The 23,245-nt window shown below is 42.8% G+C and overlaps 1 protein-coding gene and 1 long non-coding RNA gene across 9 annotated transcripts in view; one reads left to right on the top strand and one right to left on the bottom strand.

Moving 5' to 3' along the window:
- Positions 1-19,149, top strand: part of LOC307210435 — a 40,982-nt gene extending 21,833 nt beyond the window's left edge. Inside the window, exons 2-4 of the long non-coding RNA XR_013835999.1 lie at positions 15,165-15,210; positions 16,459-16,575; positions 17,907-19,149. This is a non-coding gene — a long non-coding RNA (uncharacterized lncRNA). The remainder of the gene's footprint in view (positions 1-15,164; positions 15,211-16,458; positions 16,576-17,906) is intronic.
- Positions 1-23,245, bottom strand: part of SHISA6 (shisa family member 6) — a gene marked incomplete at its 3' end in the record, with an annotated part of 291,216 nt that overhangs the window by 188,607 nt on the left and 79,364 nt on the right. The gene's annotated exons all lie outside the window — the stretch shown is intronic.

The raw sequence follows: 23,245 nt of genomic DNA, 5'->3' as shown, positions 1-23,245 counted from the left end.
AAAGTGTGTGTGATTGCATCTAACCTCCCTTGGATTATATTTGTAATTGTAAATGAGCTAATTGAAAAAATAAAAACAGTTTGCATTTAGAAAAGTCAAATAGAAGTGATTAAGACATTAAATGGATGCTGTGCTGAGTGGTCATCTGGGCTAAGTAGATGGCCATGCCCCGCGCCCCTGGGCCACCACGGATTGGCTCATTTGAAGGACGGGTTGGGCAGGAACCCATGAGTCTCTGCTGTGGTGGGAGGGGACGGGGAAACAATCTAAATCTAAACAATCTAAACTGGTGCTGCGCATCCAGGGATAGAGGCAACCGCCACTCATCAGCAAGACGGTAAGTGACCATTCCCAAACATCAGTTGTTCTTGCAGATATTAACCTTCTGTGATCAACTTCATGTAGATATCTGCTTTGCTCCTGGATTATATTGCCCTTAAAAGGCTCCCCGAGAGCTGTCAGTGAATTGTTTATTGTGCAACAGCAAGAACTGATGCACTTTATTGCTGTAATCGTTTTGGAAAGTGTCTTGTTTCTTTGGCAGTAGGAATGGTTGTGATGAAAACAGCAAGAGAAACTCAGGCTGTTCATACACTTCTCTACCACATAATCTTTGGAGGGAACCTTTTTTTTGTAACAGCTTAAATAATAATTTTGAAAATGCCTCCATTTAAAGCTGCAGTAAAGGTCACTGGTGGAGGAGAATAGTTGTTGTTTTCCCAGCGATGGGTAGGGAGAAATTTGACATCCTGGTGACCTTTTGTTTATATGCATCTATCACCTGGACCCTCCATAAAGATGCTAACAGATCTGATGTGGCGCAGAAAATGGGATGTGGCCGTGGCATGGAGAGAGACAGGTGGCGGTGCTTTCTGAAAACATCACAGAAACACTGCACCAGAAGCTTCCTCTGATATGCTGGAGATCACTATCCCCATCACTCACAGGCTGTCAGGGCTGCATCCCAGACACACACACGCATGGAATTCTAAGCATCGCAAGCCGCTTCTAGGATCTCGCTCAATAAGACAAGAAAGCTGTTTTGTTTGGAGCTGCTCATCCTGTGGCCGGAGGTATAGCAAAGAGACGAAGAAGGCAATTACCAGGGATCCTACACCGTCTCTCACTGGAGCATGCAGCTCAATAAATGGATGACATCAGAGTGCAGTAGAGGTGGTGGTGGCGGCGGCAGCTGCAGCAGCAGCAGCAGCAGCAGCAGCAACAGCTACTCAGCTATAGCCCTGAACAGAGGAGCCATAGAAAGCAAAAAAAGAGTTTTGGGGGGGAGGGGAGGGGAGGGGAACTGTGGAAAGCTGCCAGGGTGTTGATTGATCACCACTTCACTTTCGGCTACCCGAAATACATGTTGTTGCAACAGACAATGAAGGTATCGAATACGGAGCGGCGTGGGGATCACTCAGCTGTGAGATGGGATGCAAGTGGGCCACATGTTTCTGTGTACATCAAGATCTGTATCAACCCATGCAATGGGGATGGGCCTATTGGAGGAGGCCAGTGGCCTGAAAACAGTGGAAGTATAGTTCTACCCCAGGTCCATTTTGGAGCCATTTTGACATCAGAGGCGAAGCATCCACCTTGATGTTGCAGTGCTGAAATGCTGGACAGCCAACCTATTAAAGAAGCAACGTTGAAGCAGCACAGAGATAGTGCCTGGCCTCCTGTGCTACTGCACCTTTTCCAAGTATCCGAGGCAGAAATTCAGCTTGCAAAAGGTGGTTTTGGTGAATGCCTGTTCCCATCCTCCTCTAAGAACAGATAAGTTACTCATTTATCTTACAGAAGCATGCTTATATTTCAGTCTAAAGGCATTCAAAATGGTAGAACCAACAAAAGACTGCTCTGTAAGAGCTGGGAAGAAAATCTACAGAGAGGCCCTGAGGCCACATTGAAGCGCTGTGAAAATTTAAGTACCTCTGCCCAGCTCAAGTGCACAATGGAGTCTGATTCTGGGACGATTGAGTAGATAAACAGAAGCAGCTGCTTCTGAAGTTGGGCCCCGACCTTAAAGATCTGCCTCTTGAGAGGACTCAGTTATACTGAAGAAAGACTGAGACACCAGCAACATTTCTATGTTGCCCCAGACTTTGAAATTTGACTGCAGCAAGTGGAATCCATCTTCACTCTATCCACAGTGAGTAACATTTGAAATAGCATGGGGATGGGGCAATTTCTCCAATCCTTGTATTTGGCCCCAGTACTGTTCCCTTCAAAACTAAAGGATATGGATTTGGTCCTTGTCTGGGAGAATGGGCAGAACAAACATACGCTCTATGGGCAAAATTTTAGAATGACAAAACAAAGAAAACCCAAGGCTTCAATTTACATACACTTACTTGGGGAAAATGCCCATTTGACTCAATAGAAATTACTTCTGGGTAAACATGTACTGGATTGGGTTGCTGTCTTGCAGTATCTTAAGTGAACTAATAGCTGGTGTAAGATGCTTGCTTAACTGTTAAGTATTGCTGGTCTTCTTGACCTAGTTGACTTGAGAGCCGCACAGAATGCCTTCTTGGAGAATGTCCAGTAGTTCTTGCACAGAAAAGCAAAACCTCACAGTCAGTGTGAGATTGAATTGGGCCTAAAACAATTGGATATGTCATATTTCAAACAGTGTTTTCATGATTTAATTTGGAGAGACTTTTTACCAACTGAAAGTTTTGCTGCTCTTCTCAAACATGCTGCAACACTTGTCTTCAAGAATGTATTTTTTTCTGCAATCTGGCAAAACATTGGGTGCACTTAAGTCCATAGGAACCAGTTAACTGAAGCACAGCCTATCATTACACTGGATTGTGTTGATGTGCTGCCGATACATTTTTCTTGGATCTGTTTTGGATTTGATCCTTTTGCTGAACATTTACTTTCAGTTGAACCTGGGGAGAGGGTAAACAGAATCTGTCAACAGCACTTCAGAGTTTTAGGTGCCTACCTTTTATGTATTGCTTTCAATAGGGACTTTTTTCAGTTCTCCTACTCCAACGTGTGTTCTTGACCTTGACATACTTGCATTCTGTCTGTGAACCACCATTTTTTTTTGCTTTGCCTGCTTAGCACCAAAATGAGCAGATGGGTATGACTTGTTCGTATGAGATTAAATTGCCAGTGTCTGTCTTCATGCTTGTGAGAGATACAGTGGTTTGGTTGCCTAATGAACACAGGGTGTATGATATACCAAGTCAGTTAGATCTAGCACAGAACACTGACTAGAAGTGCCTTGCCTGTGTTTCGGACAAGGGACATTTTCAGCCCTGCTTGGAGCTGCTGGGGTTTGGACCTCAGACTTTCTGTCTGCAAGGCAGCTGCTTCACTACTGAGCTATGTCTCTTCCCTTTTGGTTGAATTACAAGCAGTAAATGCATTAAGATTGCTAATTGTATCAATTTAGAGGAACCACTAACATGCCTCTCAGTCTGGAACAGAAACAAGGTCATCCAAACACAAGCTAGTCATTTTCTGATATTCAGGGGACTCCTGAGTACAAAGAAGTGTATAAGTTTGTAAATTGAAAGGAATCTCTTTTTTTAACCAATGTCCTTGTGAGCTTCCAGAACCAAGTAGCTCAACTCATTGTTTGTGGAGGGTACTTCTTGGTTCATACTGAACACCAAAGACAGGAACTGCTGACTTTACTGCTATCCTTTGGGGATTTTTTTTTTTTTTTGGGGGGGGGGGAGTCAGCAAATGTGGTAGCCCAATCACAGCTATGCTAACATCCTAGATTTATCCATTATTTTCCATGGCAACTTTCACTTTCACTATAAGAAAGATGGGGAAGGAAAACTAAGAGGTCTAGAAGAGCCATTTGTTGGGCCAACTTTTTGAGTCTATCAATTAAGTCCACAGTTGACTTGTGGAATATCGAAGATGTTAGTTGCAAAAAGGAAGGGAAATTGAGTGAGAATGTAAGAACATAAGAAGAACCTGCTGGATCAGGCCAATGACCCATCTAGTTCAGCTTCCTGTGTTCACAGTGGCCAACCAGATGCCTGCAGAAAACCCATATGTAGGATTTGGGCACAAGGGCACTCTGCCCTTTTATGGTTTCCAGAAACTAGTACTCAGAAGCACTACTGTCTCCAACTGTGAGGCAGAGCATAGCCATAATGGCTAATAGCCATTGACTAATTGATAGCCCTCTCCTCCACGAATTTCTTTAATCCCCTATTAAAGTCATCTATGTTGGTGACCATCTCTGCCTCCAGTGGAAGTGACTGCCATAGTATAATAATAATAATAATAATAATAATAATAATAATAATAATAATTATTTAATACCCCGCCCATCTGGCTGGGTTTCCCTAGCCACTCTGGGCGGCTTCCAACAAAATATTTAAATACAGTAGTCTGTTAAACATTAAAAGCTTCCCTAAACAGGGCTGCCTTCAGATGTCTTCTAAAAGTCTGGTAGTTATTTTTCTCTTTGACATCCGGTGGGAGGGCATTCCACAGGGCGGGTGCCACTACCGAGAAGGCCCTCTGCCTGGTTCCCTGTAGCCTGGCTTCTCGCAGTGAGTGAACCACCAGAAGGCCCTCGGCACTGGACCTCAGTGTCTGGGCAGAATAATGGGGTGGAGACGCTCCTTCAGGTATACTGGACCAAGGCCATTTAGGGCTTTAAAGGTCAGCACCAACACTTTGAATTGTGCTCGGAAACATACTGGGAGCCAATGTAGATCTTTCAAGACCGGTGTTATGTGGTCTCGGTGGCCGCTCCCAGTCACCAGTCTAGCTGCGGCAATCTGGATTAGTTGTAGGTTCTGGGTCACCTTCAAAGGTAGCCCCACATAGAGCGCATTGCAGTAGTCCAAGCGAGAGATAACTAGAGCGTGCACCACTCTGGCGAGACAGTCTGCAGACAGATAGAGTCTCAGCCTGCATACCAGATGGAGCTGGTAAACAGCTGCCATGGACACAGAATTGACCTGTGCCTCCATGGACAGCTGTGAGTCCAAAATGACTCCCAGGCAGTGCAACTGGTCCTTCAGGGGCACAGTTACCCCATTCAGGACCAGGGAGTCCTCCACACCTGCCCGCCTCCTGTCCCCCCAAAACAGTACTTCTGTCTTGTCAGGATTCAACCTCAATCTGTTAGCCACCATCCATCCTCCAACTGTCTCCAGACACTCACACAGGACATTCTCCGCCTTCATTGGTTCTGATTTGAAAGAGAGGTAGAGCTGGGTATCATCCGCATACTGATGAACACCCAGCCCAAACCCCCTGATGATCTCTCCCAGCGGCTGCATGTAGATGTTGAAAAACATGGGGGAGAGGACAGAACCCTGAGGCACACCACAAGTGAGAGCCCAGGGGTCTGAACACTCACCCCCCCCCCACTTTCTGAACACGACCCAGGAGGAAGGAGTGGAACCACTGTATAACAGTGCCCCCAGCTTCCAGCCCTTCTAGACAGTCCAGAAGGATGTTATGGTCGATGGTATCAAAAGCCACTGAGAGATCCAGCAGAACTGGGAAACAGCTTTCACCCTTGACCCTAGCCTACCGGAGATCATCGACCAGTGCGACCAAGGCAGTTTCAGTCCCATGATGAGGCCTGAATCCCGACTAGAAGGGATCCAAATGGTCCACTTCTTCCAGGTGTGCCTGGAGTTGTTCAGCAACCACTTGCTCACTCACCTTGCCCAAGAATGGAAGATTTGAAACTGGGCGATAGTTGGCCATATTGGCTGCATCTAAAGATGGTTTTTTAAGAAGCGGTTTGATAACCACCTCTTTCAGCGGGTCTGGGAAGGCTCCCTCACAGAGAGAAGCATTCACCACCCTGCAAAGCCCATCACCCAACCCTTCCTGGCTAGCTTTTATAAGCCAGGATGGGCAAGGATCAAGGAGACAGGTGGCTGGTTTCACTCGTCCAAACAGCCTGTCCACATCCTCAGAGGTAACAGATTGGAATTGATCCCGTGTAACTTGACTAGACAGGACTCTAGCAATCTCCCACTCCAGCCCTGCTCCCATGGTGGAGTCTACCTCTTCCCATATCTGAGCAACTTTATCTGCAAAAAACTTTGCAAAATCATTGCAGGAGATCATGTGGCCCGTACTGTGCCCCGATGGAGCAGGTGGTTCCACCAAATAGCGAACCACCTGAAAGTGCTCCTGCTGCTGTTTTCTGCAGATGCAATAGAGGCGGTGAAGAAAGCCTTAGTTTTAACTATGTACTGCATGAAGAAGTACTTTATTTTATCTGTCCTCAATCATTCAACATTCAGCTTCATTGGATATCCATGTTTTAGTGCTATGAGAGAAGGGGAAAATGTTTCTATCTACTTTCTCCATGCCATGGAGTCCCAAATGCTGTAATCTTTATTCATAGGGATTTGCTCCATCCCCTTGATCATTTTGGTTGCCTTTTCCTGAACCTTTTCCAGATCTACAATATCCATTTTGAGGTGAGATGACCAGAACGGTACATAGTATTCCAAATGCAGCTGCATAATGGATTTCCCCTGAGAATAGGGGAAATGGTCTCTTTGATGCTCTGACAATTTATGGTTTTCTGCAGGTACCATTAGGGTCAGTGAGATGCATGCCACGAGGTCAAAGAAACTTCCCTTCCCTTCTACTCCCCCCAAGTTTATATTGCTATATCCACAGCTCAAAATATTCCTCCACAGGCTGTGTGCACTACATAGTACCTTAGTGTTCATGGGCATGATGATCAATGCATGTGCATTAGAAACAATATGACCCCCACACCTCACCTGGAAATTTAATTGCACACTTGCATGGTGGTGGGTGAATGCCTTTTCTTCTAAGAGGACTCCTTGAGTTATGAAGGAGGGAGAAATGTCTCCCATGGCCAAGACCTCACCCAAACAAGGAGCCTGGTTAAGGTGGCCATTTGATACTTGACTTAAAACAGAAAAGTAAATGAAACATATTACCAAAAAGTGGAGAACAGAGGAAGAGATGTTCATAAGATGTGTGTGCTTTACTTTAGATGTCTAGATGCAATTTTAGAAATTACTAGAAAGTAAATAAGACTGTAATACACCCTGGAGAAGGCTGTGGCCAGGTGACTGGTGTATCTGTCCCACCGGCCAACTGTTGACGAGCAATTTCAAAGCCTTTCCTCTCCCTTCTTAGAGATCTTTATCCTCAAACCAGGCTTTGGCAGCCTTCAAATAAAGGATGCATTCCAGTAAAGGACTGGCCTCTATAATGTAGGACACATGGCCACCCTAATTCAGGTTCAAGAAAAGGAGTGAGTGGAATGTGGCTCCTGAGTTAGTAGAAGGAAGCCATTTTACTGCCCCTTCTCAGGGCCTGGCTCCCACGTTAATTTTGAAGGGGCAGATTTTGGAAAGCAGGCCTAGGCCTTCACCATGCGCTGCCCATGGCAATTGCTTTCTCATCCCTTTAATAAGAGTATGGTTCTGTTTCAAAATAGGTTTCTGTAAAAGATGGTTTCTGCAGATGTTTGTCATGAATCCAGGGCTATTTAACATTTTCATTAATAATGAAGAAGTGAAGATTATACTCATCCAACATGCGGGAAATATGAGGAATTGCAAACACTACAGAGGACAGGATTATCATTCAAAATGACATTGGAGCAACTGGGTTATATGTCATGGAAGGCAATTAAGGAATGAGAAATGGCAAAGCATCACCCATAGGAAAGAAAAGCCAAATATGTAACTATAGAAAGGGAGGGACAGTGGCCAGCTTCCAGCACTCCTGAGAATGCTTTAGGGATTAGCGTGCATCACAGTCTGGATGCAGAGTCAATACCATGACATTGGAACAACAACAACAAAAGTTGGAATATTGTGTCCAGGTCTGATTATCATATTTTCACCAGGATGCACTCAAACTGGAAAAGATTCTGAAAGCAGCTGTGAAGATGTTGAGGAATTTAGAATGCACAACCTTATAAGGAAAGGACAAAGGGACTAGGAATATTTAGCCTATGCAAGACAATATGTGAGAGGACTTGAACTTTTATCACTTTGTGTGGGGACCCCTCCTATCATCAGAAACTGTTCTGCCATTGCCTGACAGCTCCACAGTATGTTATCCCATAAACATATAGTATGTAATTTGTTCCTTGAAAGCTCTGCTGCATCACACACCCTTCTGTCTGCCACCTACAATGTAGCTGGATAAGGTTTTGCCTCAAGGGCTTGTCTTTAAACTTCAGAAAGAGTTTAAAGAAGCCATGTTCCTATGTTATGTCTGTCTGGTAGCAAAGACTCTTGTATTGCAGGGATTTGTTCCCCGACTTTGCCATGTTCTTTGGACTATTCATCATAGGTTTTCGTGCAATGGCAACTAGGAACAGGCTTGCACAAGAAGGGTTTGGCAGGAGGGGTGAAGCAGCTTTCTGTTTCAAGCTGCCATTCATCTGGAGATCCCATCTATGTGGATGGAAGAGTGACAACCTTTGACTCGCTCACCTTCTAAAAGAGAAGGCTTGTTTCTGAAATGGACAGGGGTTTAGAATCATTCTGTTGGCCTGTGCAATGTGATAAGTATTGGTGGGAAATCCATACCTCTGAGACTGTGCTTCCTGCTCATCGGGAGCAAGGCCATATGAAGAGCACATGGCTAAGTGATCAGGCTTGGTGTAAATGTTAGTGGCCTACATTTAAAACTTAAACTGATATTGAACAATGAAGGCCCCTGTGTGTCAATGTTGCTTCTAGCTGCCCTGAAGGTATCTGGAAGGCCCTGCAGTAACTGTGCATCTAGGGAGATGTACCTCTGCACTCGCCACCTTTTGTCCTCCTTATGAATGACATTACCTGATACTTCGACTCCAAAGCCTCCTGCTTCTGCTTGCTGCAGACTGTGAGCCAAAAAGGACCTAGCACAGTGACAGGTCTTTCAAAAATGTGCAACAGGAGCATCTCCCCCCATCTTAGTCAATGAAATGGATGTGATAAAACATGGTTTGCAGTGCTACAAGGAAGTTTGCCAGTTGAAAAACCCAACAGATTAGTCATTTCAGTCTTTTGGCAGCCACCTTCTTGGCTTTTAATTTGCTGCTCTAAGGTTGTACATCTAGGTGATGCTCTTCTTGGTGAGGCAAACATCATGTGTGGATTGACACACAGTGGCACTGTTGGCTATCTGAGTATTCTCCCCACACTATATAAAGTAGTCATTGCCACCTGTAAGACAGGTATTTTATTTTGGCTCATTGCAGTTCAGATGATATGACTTAATCTGGGGGGTTGATGATGTGTGAAGGGTATTAATATGTGGCAAGGGTTGGACTTCATGATTGTCTAGTCCCTTCCAGCCCTATGACTATTCCATGAAGAGTTAGCTCCTTTCAAAGACTAGCTCAGGGGTCGGCAAGGTTTACCTTGCCTGGGCCGGTTCACTCCAGTGGAGATCCCTTTGTGGGCCGGATCACTCACTCACGTCCCTGCGATTTCCGGCATCTGTGTCTGCACAGATGCGATTTCTGGAGCCGTGGAAGCGAGTCCCCGTGTTGCACTGGTTTAGCGCAGCACGCGGGGACTCGCGGAGTGGGTGGCTCGGTTCAGGGGTGGCTCATGGGCTGGTTAAACGATCCCCATGGACTGCTTGTGGCCCATGGGCCTTAGGTTGCTGACCCCTGGACTAGCTCTACCACAGCTAGCATTCATTACATAAATAGAAAGTGTAAAAATGCTTGCAGTATCATGCCTTAACTTCCCTGCATTGTTGCTCAGAAAGTCAGATAGGAATAAGCCAATCTTGTGCTGAAGCAACCATAAGCCATTTTCTAGCACTCAAACTATAAAGTGGCAATGTAAATAGTAAAGGGCTGCAGGGCCATTAGCCCCACTTCCATTGTTGGGCAGCTTGTGCCAACTTCCCCTAGAACTTCTGCAGCAGGAAACATTTTCTATTCATGGAGGCGCAAGGTTCACAAGTGTGCAGGAAGCCTAAATGAGTAGAAAAGACCTCCCACCACAGCAGGACCCAGGAAAGTTGGTATAAACTGTGCTTGATGAGAAGGAATGGAAACATATGGAGAAGGCTGGCAATCTTGTGATTCATCGCTGTCACCCTGATGGAGCAAATACTTCTTAATTGTACCATAAGCTCTTCGTCTCTAGTCTTGCCATGTCCTTAGTCATTGGAAATCAATGGGGCTCCACCTTGCATCTTGGGACAAGCATGGGTGCCACCAGAAAGAAAAAAAGCAGGATGATTCCTCATGTCCCTGATCAGAGATTGGAATAATTGTGGCATGTTCTGCAATGGGGTCCTCCATGGCACCAGGGAAGCTAACAGGAACATATTTTTATCCACACTAATACCAAGTAAGTCCCCATCACATTCACATTCACATTCACATTAACTATGCCACTGAAGAGGTGTGTCCAACTTCACGTCAGCATGTTACCAGATATAAATATATGCAGATTACAATATCACAAGAAAATACCAATGCTGAGCAATTTCTTCTCTTTGACTGTAAAAGCTTCTTGGTTTAAACTCAATCACTAACAGAAGGTGATACCCACAAATTGAATATTGGTGGAGCAGAAAATGTATTGGAAGGAAATCAGTTTTTAATTTTTTAAAAAAGTAGGAATGGAACCTCACACAAGATTAAGCAAAAATATTGTAGGATGGGATAAACAGGAAATCCGAAGCTTCCATAAAACCTGGAACATGTTTGAACACTTGACTGCTGAAATCAGCCTTAACCCATTTGAGGGCCATAAGCATAACAGAAAGGTTGGACAAAATGAGCATCAAGGCTTTTTCCTTTATCTGACTCAATCCTACATTACCGTTGTAACCCAGAGGAGGATGAGTATTGTGATTGTCACTTGGACATCCCAGCAGAAAAATCTGTCTCAATGAAGAGGAAGAGGATTTTAAAAATAAAATAAGAAACATCCCTGAAAAGCACTAAAAAGTTGTGAATACTCCAAACAAGACAGCTGCCTCCCTCACCTGCTCCCTGAAGATTTGTGCTACACTGTCTTCAGGGACCTGTGAATTATCTGACTGGTGTTTCAAAACTGCACAAGTAAGTAATAGGTAGCTGTTATAGAAACTGCTAAGAGACATGCTTCCTCAACCAACTCTGTAGGTACAAAATGACCTGGGGAAACTAGCCAGTGTTCAGCTTCAGAAACACAGGTGTCTGATCTCAGCTCTTGAAACTGATAATTGATAAACTGGGCAACTTGAATGTGTCATGGAAGGTGTCAAATGTTCACAGCCTGAGAAACTGAGTTGTTTATGTGATGATGGCAGGCCAAGAGTCAAACAGCACAAGATTTGACAAATTATTTCCAACTTTCCCATGTGGCTGCATGTGGCTGAAGCAGACCACTGATTTCACAACGCTTACCACAACATCATTGAAGACACATGAGATGTAATAGCTATATGCAGCAAAATACTGCAAGGGAAATTTTAAAATTCCATGGTGAACAAGGCCCTTCAGCAGGACAAAATATGTGGAAGCCTCATATTCCAGTTAACAAATTATGGTCTGCAGCCAGAGTACTAGTGAGGTAAAACTACTGTAACTGAGCCATGAGCCTTTATTCACTTCAGATAAAACAAGGCAGCCTTCATTGTTATACCACTAACTTAAAGAGATTATTAGCCTGTGAACTTTTCTTTTGGAGAGGGAGAGAGGCAGAAATATTCCACTATCTTTTTACCTTTTATTTGAAGAGTGGAGTCCATACCCTCAGTGTGACTCATCTTGGCATTGCTACAATATAAAACACAGCTTTCCCACTCTTCTCCCCCAGCACCCACTAAAATTGACTCTGCGGAGCTCAGGAGAATGCAGTGGCGTAGCGTGGGGGGTGCAGGGGGGCCCGGCCGCACCGGGCGCAACATCTGAGGGTTAGGGTTAGGGGGCGCAAATCCATGGGTTAGGGGGCGCAAATTACTTGTCTTGCCCCGGGTGCTGACAACCCACGCTACGCCACTGGGAGAATGCTCAGAACAGTGAAGCCAAATGCTTCCCTAATGGAACAATCACTTTAAGCATGATGTTGAATTTTCCCCTAAGTTTACAAAGTTATATAGTTATGCATTTGGGAAATAAATAATGTTGTGGTCAACAGGAAAAGACAAGTGAGGTGGAGCGTTTGGGGATGGGATCCTGACCATAAAATAACTATAAGCCGCTGAAGAGATCCTTGACTTGCTAGTTGTGATCAACATGCAGAAATATTAGGGCATGCATTTCCAATACTAAGCTCAGATAATGCATTGCTTGAAACAAGTGTCCAGTTTTGGTCATTCATATCTGAGAAGAATATGTTGAAACTGGAACTAATGCGGAAAATAGCAAGTAGGATAAGTAGGGCCCCAAAACATTTTGTGTTCAGAGGGTTACAGAGCTGGGCCAGCTCAGCTTAGGAAAAATGAATGGAGATCTGTTGACAGCACTTAAAAATAACATTTCCAGGACATTCAAAACTCATTAAAATGGGACCCTTAATCAGGAGTCTGCAGATAATGGGGACTAGCAGGAAAGCGCCGAAGAAGTTTCACCATTGGCATAAATATTCTTATTGTCTCTAGTCTCTATCTGGGTTTATTGGTGAGGACTGTTACTTTTCCTTAGTCCTGTGACATCATAACTGTGTGCATAATGGAGTGCAAAATACCTGGCTTTGCCTGGGGATTGTGTCTGGTCCTGATCTGCATAGATGCTTTCAATATGTTTGATGTGTTTTATTTACACTCCTCACTTGTGCCTTTAAGATGAAGAATTATATCTGGAGCAGCCATGAAAACTACTGAAGGCAGCATTACAGGTTCATGGATTTGTTTGTGAGTTTGTGCTGTGAAGCTACCATAGCGAGCAAGCGAGCAAACCCTTGATTTTGCCTGTCTTTATTCCTGTGAGGCTGCTGCTTGGAAGATTTCCAGGCTCCTCTCACTTCCTTGGGATTATCAAGGTCTAACAAAAATATGGCATGCAAAAATATGCAGCAAATTCAGGAAGGCTGCCTGCCTGCTTCCTCCCCCCCCCCCTTAAGAAGAGCCACTTCAGGATGGGAAATTTGGGATTCAGAAGATGGGGGGGGGGGATTATTCAGCACCTCCTGCCTACTACCACTTTGACACCCCTTCTCAAAGTGGATTTTCTCTTTTTTTAAAAAATAGAACTGTTATTTTAAACATTAATCTGTTGATTGTATGAATGCTTAATTGCTTAATCAATTACTTTATTAACATGACTTAAAGCTGCCTATGAATAAAACATTATCTCGAAAGAAGAAGAAGAAAAAAAACACTTTTTCAGACACATGCCACAGCAGACATCTCAGAAGAAGCAGAGGTGGGGGACTCTATAATATCTAAAATTACTGCTTGTGAAGTCCAGTTTGGATTAATTACAAACGAAGCAGTGGAAAGGACATTAGATTTTTTTTTCTCCTTTTGAGAATATTGAATTTCTCATAAAATCCTTTGTGAGCAAAGCACCATTTTTAAGGCACTAAATGAGATCTAAGCAGGAGCAGCGGATGTACTTATATGGCCAAATACTGATCAATAAATACTGAAAGAGAAACCCTTTCCAAGAGAATGTTGAAGCAGCCCTCCCCCTTTTTTGCTTTTACACATGTAAGCAATGTGATGAGGCAGCCCACAATCCCCACGCTTAAAGACTAGTGACAATAGAGAGCCCATGTAGCTCAGTAGGAAGAATCCTTCCTGGGAAAGGGCACTCAATAATAGACTGACTTTTCCCTTTGAGTTGTGTGATTTATTTTGACATAATACACAAGGCAAAGAAAGAGGAATTCATTAGGGTGAAATAGATTGCTACATAGCTGCTAAGATGAAAATAAAGCCACTGGCAGAGAAAATGGAGGAAAGGGATGCCTTAAAGACACAGGTATGCAACAAAGTGGTGGCATGTGGCTATAAAAGAAAGTCAGTCAGTAGCCTCAGTTGCTTTTTCTCAAGCCTACTGGGTTGGACAACTGTTTACCAGTTAGTGCAAGTTACCTCCATATAAACCATAGCTTCATAGACTGTGACAAAGATGGTTTACTCCCATCTCCCAAGGTGGGTTATGGAGGTGCAAATACTGATTTATCAGCAGGAACTATTTAAATAAAATGGGCATGTAAACATAAGTTAAATCTGAATCTATTTCTTATGCCATTAAGATCGGCCTGCCTCTGACGCTATTCTTTTTTCAGTATAAGGATATATGGGATAAAAGGATAAAAAGGACGAGTGTGGGAAATGATAGTTTATGGGTTCTTGTTTGGGAAGTTCTATCTAGCCAACTCAATAGAATTCCTCACTGTCTCTTCCTCTTCCGGCATATAGACATTTGTGCATTATCTATATGAGACATCATTTTACCGGTGACCTAAAAATCAACATGTTTACAGAAACTTGTTTGAAAAGTTCTGTATACCCCACTTGATACAGTTTCTTATTCCTGTCTCTGCCTCTTTCTCTTTCTGCATAGATATTTGCACATCGTTCTACTAGTGACTTAAAGTTAGCAAGAAAATAATCGCTAAATTTCAAACCAACAGTGCATACAATAGTGTATACAACCAGAATACATCACTCTTTGCCATCACCTCCGGCCTCACCAGTTTAAGATGACAAGAATACCATGAACATCAGTATGCATGCCCCAGCTGAGCTATATGATAGTCACTCAGGTTATTGTCTTCCATGAGTATCTCTTCTCCACCACCTGAATTATGATATTATCTTTCACCAGACTTAGTAATGGGAGAGTAATTCAAAGGGGTGCTGTGTGATGCATGCAAAAGCATTTCTCTGTCTCTCTTTTTAAACTGAGTAGCCACAATCCAATGCAGAGTGTTGACTTCAAAAAGCTTAAATCCAAACATTTCTTTGTTTCATTCTGACCAGTGTCTTTATTATATTTGGTGATCCTTTCAATATGAAAGGATAAAGAAAGGCCTCAACCATCTTTTCCTATTCAAGTTTAACTTCAAAACACTTTGTCATATTGTATAACTTTGGCAAATTAAATAATCTATGGCCTTTTATACTTTGGGGCGGGGAGTGTTGTTTTTTGTTTGTTGCCATGTTACATATTTTTGTGTTTTTATATTGCAAACTACTTTGCGATTCCTGGATGAAGGGTAGTATAGAAATTTAAATAATTAACTAACTAGTTAATACCACTTTAGCTTATCTCTTGGTCTCAATGAAAACTCATGGCACTTCTACTTGGAAGTAAGTCCCACTGTGTCCAGTCCTTTTTATTCCTCTTATCTATGCCTTCTCCATTTGTATGTACAATATTTGTTTCAACAGAGTGTTGAAGAAATACAATTTATTTATACAGAACATTATGGGAGACCTTGTACATTACTGCTTTCCCCCTTTCTAATAACACAGTTCTCCCTTCTGGTTGCTGCATCGCTGGGATCTGAAATCTCACAAAGATTCCAAGATTGCTCTGTTGAGTAGGCAGTAGGTTGTTAAGCACCAAGTGTTGAACTGGAGCAAAACAGACACATGACACCTGCGGCCTTTCAGCTATAGAGTGCATCCTTCAGGTCTTGAATTGGGGGCATAGCCCCAGTCTGATTCCAATGTTGACATAGAATTTCATGTACCATTTTGTCTTTCTTTCTCCAAATGCTGCTGTGTAAGATCACCGCAGTTTGATTTAGCTATCTAAACTAATTTTATTGTGCAAACATGACCATTTAAGCATTGGCTAGTGGGGTTGGTTGTTTTGCTTCTTGAGCACTGCTGCAATGGGGTTGGTTTATCTGCTATGTTTATAAATGCTATTAGCTGCTTTGAGGTCACTAGCTGAATATGGTAATGTATTTGACCAATCTTTATTTAAAGGTTTAATGTACTGACATGTTTGAAGAAATTATGCCTCAGAAACATTTGTGCCAATAAACCTGGAAAGAATACTACCTGCCTGCCTGGATGTTTATACTCTAGACAGTATCCTACTATTTTTTTTAAAAAAAAAATTATTAAATTTTGACATAAATATATTTCACAAACATACAAAAGACAAAATGAAAAAGAAAAAACAGAAAAAGAGAAAAAAACAAACAAACAAAACATGAAATACATACAACTTTGATGACATTGATCGACTTCCCTTTATCTCGATTTTGGAAATTATTATCTTGTTTATCTATCTGCTGTGTCTATTCCTTAATAAAACTTTTTACGTAGTAAGCGTTATCTCATGCCTACTGTGATTTCTATAAGTACATATGTGTTTCTGATCAACATTTTAATTTTCCCCTTGTCTCTATTTTCATATATATCCTAAATTTATCCCATTCATTGTTAAATTTTGCACTTCTTAGACAGTATCCTACTATATGACTAGAACTGTTTTGTGGAATTTGCCATCTGAAAAATAATAGTCGCAACTGTTGATTTCTCTTTGATATTTGTGTAAAGGCAGATGCATATGCTGCATTTAGCTTCTCTGCTATATTTCAGGATTAATGGGTGCTCCCCATACACCTTGATAATCCAACTTCTCCCTTGGCTCCACCCTCAGAGTTCCTTGGCCTACTGGGATCACTCAGTGGAAATTCAGATGCTGCCTGTGCACAGGTCAAGTATTTTAGGTTACAATCTTCATCCTAATTGCCAGTGCCTGCTTCCCCCTATCTCTTATTAATAGCTGTCATTCATTGCAATTTTACCTTTAGCCCCAATGCCAAAGCTGAACGTGCTAGCAGAGATTCATTGCTGGCATCTTCAGGAACTTGCTAAAGAGGGCCAACTTCAAAATAAAAATAGAAAGTGATAAGACCCAGAAATTCCAAGTGCAGAGTTGGTACTACATAGTGCAATGGTGGGAAACAGAGAAAATTCTAACACTACCTGCTAACTGTACAATGACAGTTCTGCCTTGTGATAGGATATCTGAAAAAGACCACTCAGTGAAACAAAATCTGCGTAATGGTACAGTGACATGTTTGTTACTCTTGTAGAGTTTTACTTATCCTGTAAAATACAGTCATAGCAACAGTGATAGCTTATGGTGCTAGGTTTAGTTCAGTTTTGCATTTCCCTTTATCATGTTTGTTGTCCCTGAGCATATGAAATATATAATGCTGGCACATAGTTGGTGGTTTCTTCCTTTCTGCTTCAGATCTTTCTATGCCTTGTAATATGCTTATGAGCACATGTCTTGCTTCAAGCATCTTTATGGGTCCTTGGCCTGTCTCTGAAACAGACCTCCCTTCCTGTTGTCCTTTTGCTGCCCCATACTAAGCAAGTTGTCCAGAGACAGTGCAGATAAATAAGCTACCATAAATAAGATTTCCACTAGAGCAGGAATTCTTCGGTAATGCTCACTAACTATGAATCACCCTTCCCTAGTCTAGCTGTTCTGTCTGCAGCATATATAATTGGCTGCAGAACCTGGATAATCTTCCATTAATTTGAAATCAGAAAACAGAGTACACACACTTCATGCAATCACAATGAATAGATATTATATTGGGTGACAATAAACTAATTCATTGGGATGCAGATGACTGCAATTTGCTCTCCCCATGCCAATGTGATCTTGCTAACAAGTGTTAATGATAACTGGGAGTGTACTTGCCAAAATCTCAATTTTTGCATTGCTTATTCATGGAGAACTTTGGCTGCTGCTATGAGACTATGTGCCCCTTCCAGCTTTCCTTAACTATATCTAACTGGCAGCACATGAAGTGCTTAATGAACCATTTTGAGAACACAGGGACATTTGATGAAGTGACACAGTGAAAGAGGGTCCTAACTGCACTCCTTGAAAGTGTGATAGCCTATCATGTATTCCTGTGAGCAGAACCTTGATGGTAAGAGTGGACACAAAGAGGGACATAGCCACACATGCATTTATACAGATTCATATCTACACAGTGGTTTTTAGTTGGTTTATTTTATTTCAGGTATGCAACGGAGGAGCAATCAACATCGAGACTGCAATCTAAAAGGGGGAAGTTTGTATTACTAGAAGATGACATGAAAAAGACATCAGGACCCTGGACAGCAATTAGGGAGAAAATGGGAGAACAAGAAAGACAAGGGAGAGTGCCATCCATGACTTTGTGGATTTTGCAGGCTGATCCTGAAGAAAAGTCTCTCACCCACATTCTAGCTTTTCTGTCTGTTTTTACAATTTTGTGTAGGTTTCTGTGAGATAAGTCATCAGGTTAACCACTACACTTTGAAATGAATAGGATATGTGTATCAGAGACAAGCATGTAAGTAAACATCCTTTTTTGGCTTAAAAAGCAATGTCTAATGCAACTCTTCACTTGCATGCCATCACATGTGCTCCTTATGCTATGCTGGAACAAATGCCATTACCATATGTGGGGTATGTGTATTGTCATATTATTAATCTCATTTCCCCGACTCTTGTCATCTCCCATCTACCTGTCTTCATGTCCCTGTCTTCTCTTTGCTTACTTTCATTTGACTTAATCATCATCCACTTTTTCTACCGAAACACACACAAAACAGCTTACAAAAGAGTTTCAATTAGGTGCAATAAAAATATAGACATGCAATACAAAACACACAGAAAATACTCTATATTTTTCAAGTCTCCTGCTCCAACTCCCTACTGTTCTTTGTGTTTTTCTATCTTAATATTGCCCTGCTCATTTTACATAGTTTAATTCTATAAGATAATATTTCTAGTCGATTACTTCACCGTTTCAGGGATTTTCACGGTATTTCATTTGTTTTGTGTAATTTTTCATAGATGGCAGGCATCCTCAGTGAGGTAACTGACTTCTGGAAGTTATAAGATTGCTTTGGTAGAAAGGGGCTGCCTCATTTATAGTTCACTAATGCTAGCTGTTGAATAGTTAAGGACTTTTATAATGTTTGCATGCGTTCAAGTGAGATTCCTGTGCTCCTAACACCATTTACACTAACCTACAACCTAAGCAGCAGATGTTAGAGAGCAAGAAACTTGAGGGTTGTTTATTTTATATGTGTTTAGATGCAGAGCCTGATGTAATATTTCCCCAATATAAAATGGAATTTGAAACACATATTCCTCATTTCACAAAGTTTATGTCTTAAGAAACCACAATACTATTTGGAAGTGTTGTGAGCACAATAATATATGATCCAAGTCCTCCCATTGTGTATATTTCTACAACTTTGAATAGGGGTGGGGTGGGGGGGGTGGAAAGTCTTTTTCAGCCTGATGGCCACATTCCTTTCTGGACAACCTTCCGAGAGCCACATGCCAATGGTGGACGAGGCCAGAGGAAGATGTAGGTGGAGCAATGAATGCAAATTTTACCTTTGTACTGTAGGATAGCATCTACATGCACCTCCACAGCCTGCTTTGTCCTCTATCCAGGTAAGCAAGAGTCATTATCAGAGTTCAAGGACATATTTCAGCCAGACCAAAAAACAAACAAACTCAGAGGAGTTTGGTCCAGAGGAGGGCAACCAAAATGGTCAAAGGCCTGGAAACAATGCCTTATGAGGAACGGCTAAGGGAGCTGGGCATGTTTAGCCTGGAGAAGAGGAGGTTAAGGGGTAATATGATAGCCATGTTCAAATATATAAAAGGATGTCACATAGAGGAGGGAGAAAGGTTGTTTTCTGCTGCTCCAGAGAAGCGGACACGGAGCAATGGTTCCAAACTACAAGAAAGAAGATTCCACCTAAACATTAGGAAGAACTTCCTGACAGTAAGAGCTGTTCGACAGTGGAATTTGCTGCCAAGGAGTGTGATGGAGTCTCCTTCTTTGGAGGTCTTTAAGCAGAGGCTTGACAACCATATGTCAGGAGTGCTCTGATGGTGTTTCCTGCTTGGCAGGGGGTTGGACTCGATGGCCCTTGTGGTCTCTTCCAACTCTATGATTCTATGATTCTATGATTCAAGGAGGGTGTGGAGCAAGGCCAGTTGAGATGTGTGGCCTGGGGAGAGAGGGTGTGGATAAGTATAGACTCTGCTTCTTAGGGACATTTGTTGCAGAATTGCCCCTGACAGTGGAAAGGGGCAATGAAAAGTGGCAACTTTTATCTGAGTCGAAGTAAAGGGTGTGAGGGGGAAGCAGGAAATGAAGCATTCTGACAGTGCTTGTCCACACCTCCATTTGCCCCACTTTCCTCCAGGAAAACCTAGAGTTTAGACCACATTATTATTATTATTATTATTATTATTATTAATAATAATAATAAATTTTATTTATATCCCGCCCTCCCCAGCCGAAGCCGGGCTCAGGGCGGCTAACAACACTAAAACAGTGCAACATTATAAAAACATTATAAAAATTAATTAAAATCAAAATTGATGGCAACCATAAACTAAAGTTTTGTAAAGATTGCCAAGGAGGGAGTCAGGCTGCGCCCTGACCAAAGGCCTGGTGGAACAGCTCTGTCTTGCAGGCCCTGCGGAAAGATGTCAAGTCCTGCAGGGCCCTTGTCTCTTGTGACAGAGCATTCCACCAGGTTGGAGCTGCAGCCGAAAAAGCCCTGGCTCTAGTTGAGGCCAGCCTAACCTCTCTGTGGCCTGGGACCTTCAAGATGTTTTTATTTGAAGACCGTAAGTTCCTCTATGGGGCATACCAGGAGAGGCGGTCCCGTAGGTACGAGGGTCCTAGGCCGTATAGGGCTTTGAAGGTTAAAACCAGCACCTTAAACCTGATCCTGTACTCCACCTGGAGCCAGTGCAGCTGGTATAGCACCGGATGAATGTGATCTCACAGCGAAGATCCCATAAGGAGTCTTGCTGCGGCATTCTGCACCCGCTGGAGTTTCTGGGTCAGTCTCAAGGGCAGCCCCACGTAGAGCGAGTTACAATAATCCAGTCTGGAGGTGACCGTCGCGTGGATCACAGTGGCTAGGTCAGGGCGAGAGAGGTAAGGAGCCAACTGCTTAGCTTGGTGGAGATGAAAAAATGCTGCCTTTGTTGTAGCTGCAATCTGCGCCTCCATGGAGAGGGAGGTATCGAAGATTACACCCAAACTCTTAACGGACGGTGCTGGCACTAATTGCACACCCGCAAGAGATGGGAGTTGCCCCCTCAATCCCATATCGTCCTGTCCCAGCCAGAGGACCTCTGTCTTCGAAGGATTTAACTTCAACCGGCTCCCACGTAACCATCCAGCCACAGCTTCCAAGCATCTGATCAGTGTGTCTGGGGCCGAGTCAGGATGGCCATCCACCAACAGATAGAGTTGGGAAATTATTATTTCCCTGCCCATCTGGCTGGGTTTCCCTAGCCACTCTAGGCGGCTTCCAACAAAATATTAAAAATACAATAAAACACCAAACGTTAAAAACTTTTCTGCAGATTGTTGTTTGCTCTGATTCCATGGCAAAGAGTGTGTTTTCCAGGGAAACCGGTGGGGAAAATGCAAAATTGCCTGCACCCATACCTAAAAAGCAGGGGACAAGCAGAAATGTGGATGAGCACTTAAGAGTCTTAACTGATAGTATTCCAATGGGGATAAACTCCTTCATTTGGTTTCATGAATCACCAGGAAATCACATTGGCTATATATTGCGCACTTTATCGGATTCTTCAAAAACAGAGAAACTCAATGGCCAAAACAAATTGCATTGTGCAGAGTTACGGAATAAGGTTAACACCATTTAAATGAAAAGGAGCAAGGAAATGCAAAACCTGAGCAATTCCTGCTGTCAATAATCATCCATGCTAGTTTGGGGTTTTTGTTTTGTTACTTAATAGCAGAAATCCTGCAAAGATTGTCCAAGGGTAGCTTGGCACAAAGAACACCTGTACCCATGGTTTTGCTAAGAAGAAGAAAGGAATGGGAAGAAGCAATCTTCTGAAAAAAAGTTTACAGTTATTTCAGACCATTTTTGTGCTTATGCGTGTACATAGCTGTTACCCAGACCTGCATGTTTTGTGACCCACCAAGCCAAACATTCCTACCATTCACCTAAAACTTTCCAACAGGGCTCAATAAATGGCCTGGTTCCTGCCCCCCTTTTATCCAGGTACAGCAAAATCCAGGAGATTGTCAAATACCCAAAGCAGACCACAGTATATCACTGGTGGACTGTGTTCAGCTGTAGTACATCACAAAACATGCAGGCCTGGTATAGATACTCAGTTTGTCATTCCAGAAACTCAACCCAACTTTGGTTTTCTTAAAATATGGTAAGTGAGAACAAAGCTACTTTCAGAACCATGGCTTCAGATCCTGGCTTGTTCTCCGATCAAACCTAAAAGTTGTTGAGCCCCTCCCCTCTCTCTTGCTCTCTCTCTTACAAAAATGCGCCCAAAACATGATTTTTCAATTGACTTGCCTAAGATCCAGGACAGAGCGCCACCCCCCGGATGTCAATTCCACCTTTGAAATCATGGTTGCATCACAGGGAACTATGATTTGCTTAAAAGCAAAAGAAGCAGCTTTCTCTCTCCTCCTGTAGCATGTGAGAGGGGAGGTGGGTCTATGAGCCTGAGGGCAGGCTTGTTCACATAGTGGGAAACATTGCAGTCATGTCAGAACTGTGCCTGATAATTAGAAAGAAGGTGGCTTTGCTTGTAGACTGAGAAAAATGGATTATACATCTGCACAGACAACTGCCATGTGAATTAACTGCTTAGAGTGTGCCTATTTTTCCTTGATACATAAATGGTGAGCATCTGGCCAAAGCAGGGTAAGCTCCCTTAAGTGGATGTTATTTTGTACTGCGCATTCTCAGTGGAATGAAAGCAGTGCAAGCAAACTTAACAAAGCAATGGAACAGTGTGTGAAGCATTTGTGAAGAAGATCCTGGTACAGGGAGCTCCTGCATCATGAGTAGGCCTATGGCTGGAGAGCTCTCGTTGATTATGCTGAAACAAGAGCACATCCCATAGTTTGGAGAATATGCCTTGCCACTATTTTATAAACTGAAATGTGAGGCTGAGATGACTCATCCAGCTGAGTGTCATACTAGAAAAATAAATCACCAAAGCCTAGGAACTTGCGGAATGTCAAAAGTCTAGGAACCTGCGGAATGTCCAAAACCTCAAATCACCTATTTGGTATTCAATGGTATAGCATATCATGTATCTATGCTTCCACCCCCAAACAATCTCCCAGAGAGTTGATACTTAGCACCTGCAGCACAACCACACCACAAAGGATAGCTCGGAGTGGAAGGGGGGGGGGAGAGCACATGTATCCTAGTGCAAAGAAAAACCAACACAAGATCACAAACAGCTCCAATTAACACAGTACTAAACACAATACACTGATGCGAGGCCACCAGTGATAAAGCCATAACATGAAGATGCAAT

Source organism: Podarcis cretensis (assembly GCF_951804945.1).
Source record: "Podarcis cretensis genome assembly, chromosome: 2".
NCBI classification, from domain to species: domain Eukaryota; kingdom Metazoa; phylum Chordata; class Lepidosauria; order Squamata; family Lacertidae; genus Podarcis; species Podarcis cretensis.
This window is presented reverse-complemented; position numbering and strand designations above follow the sequence as displayed.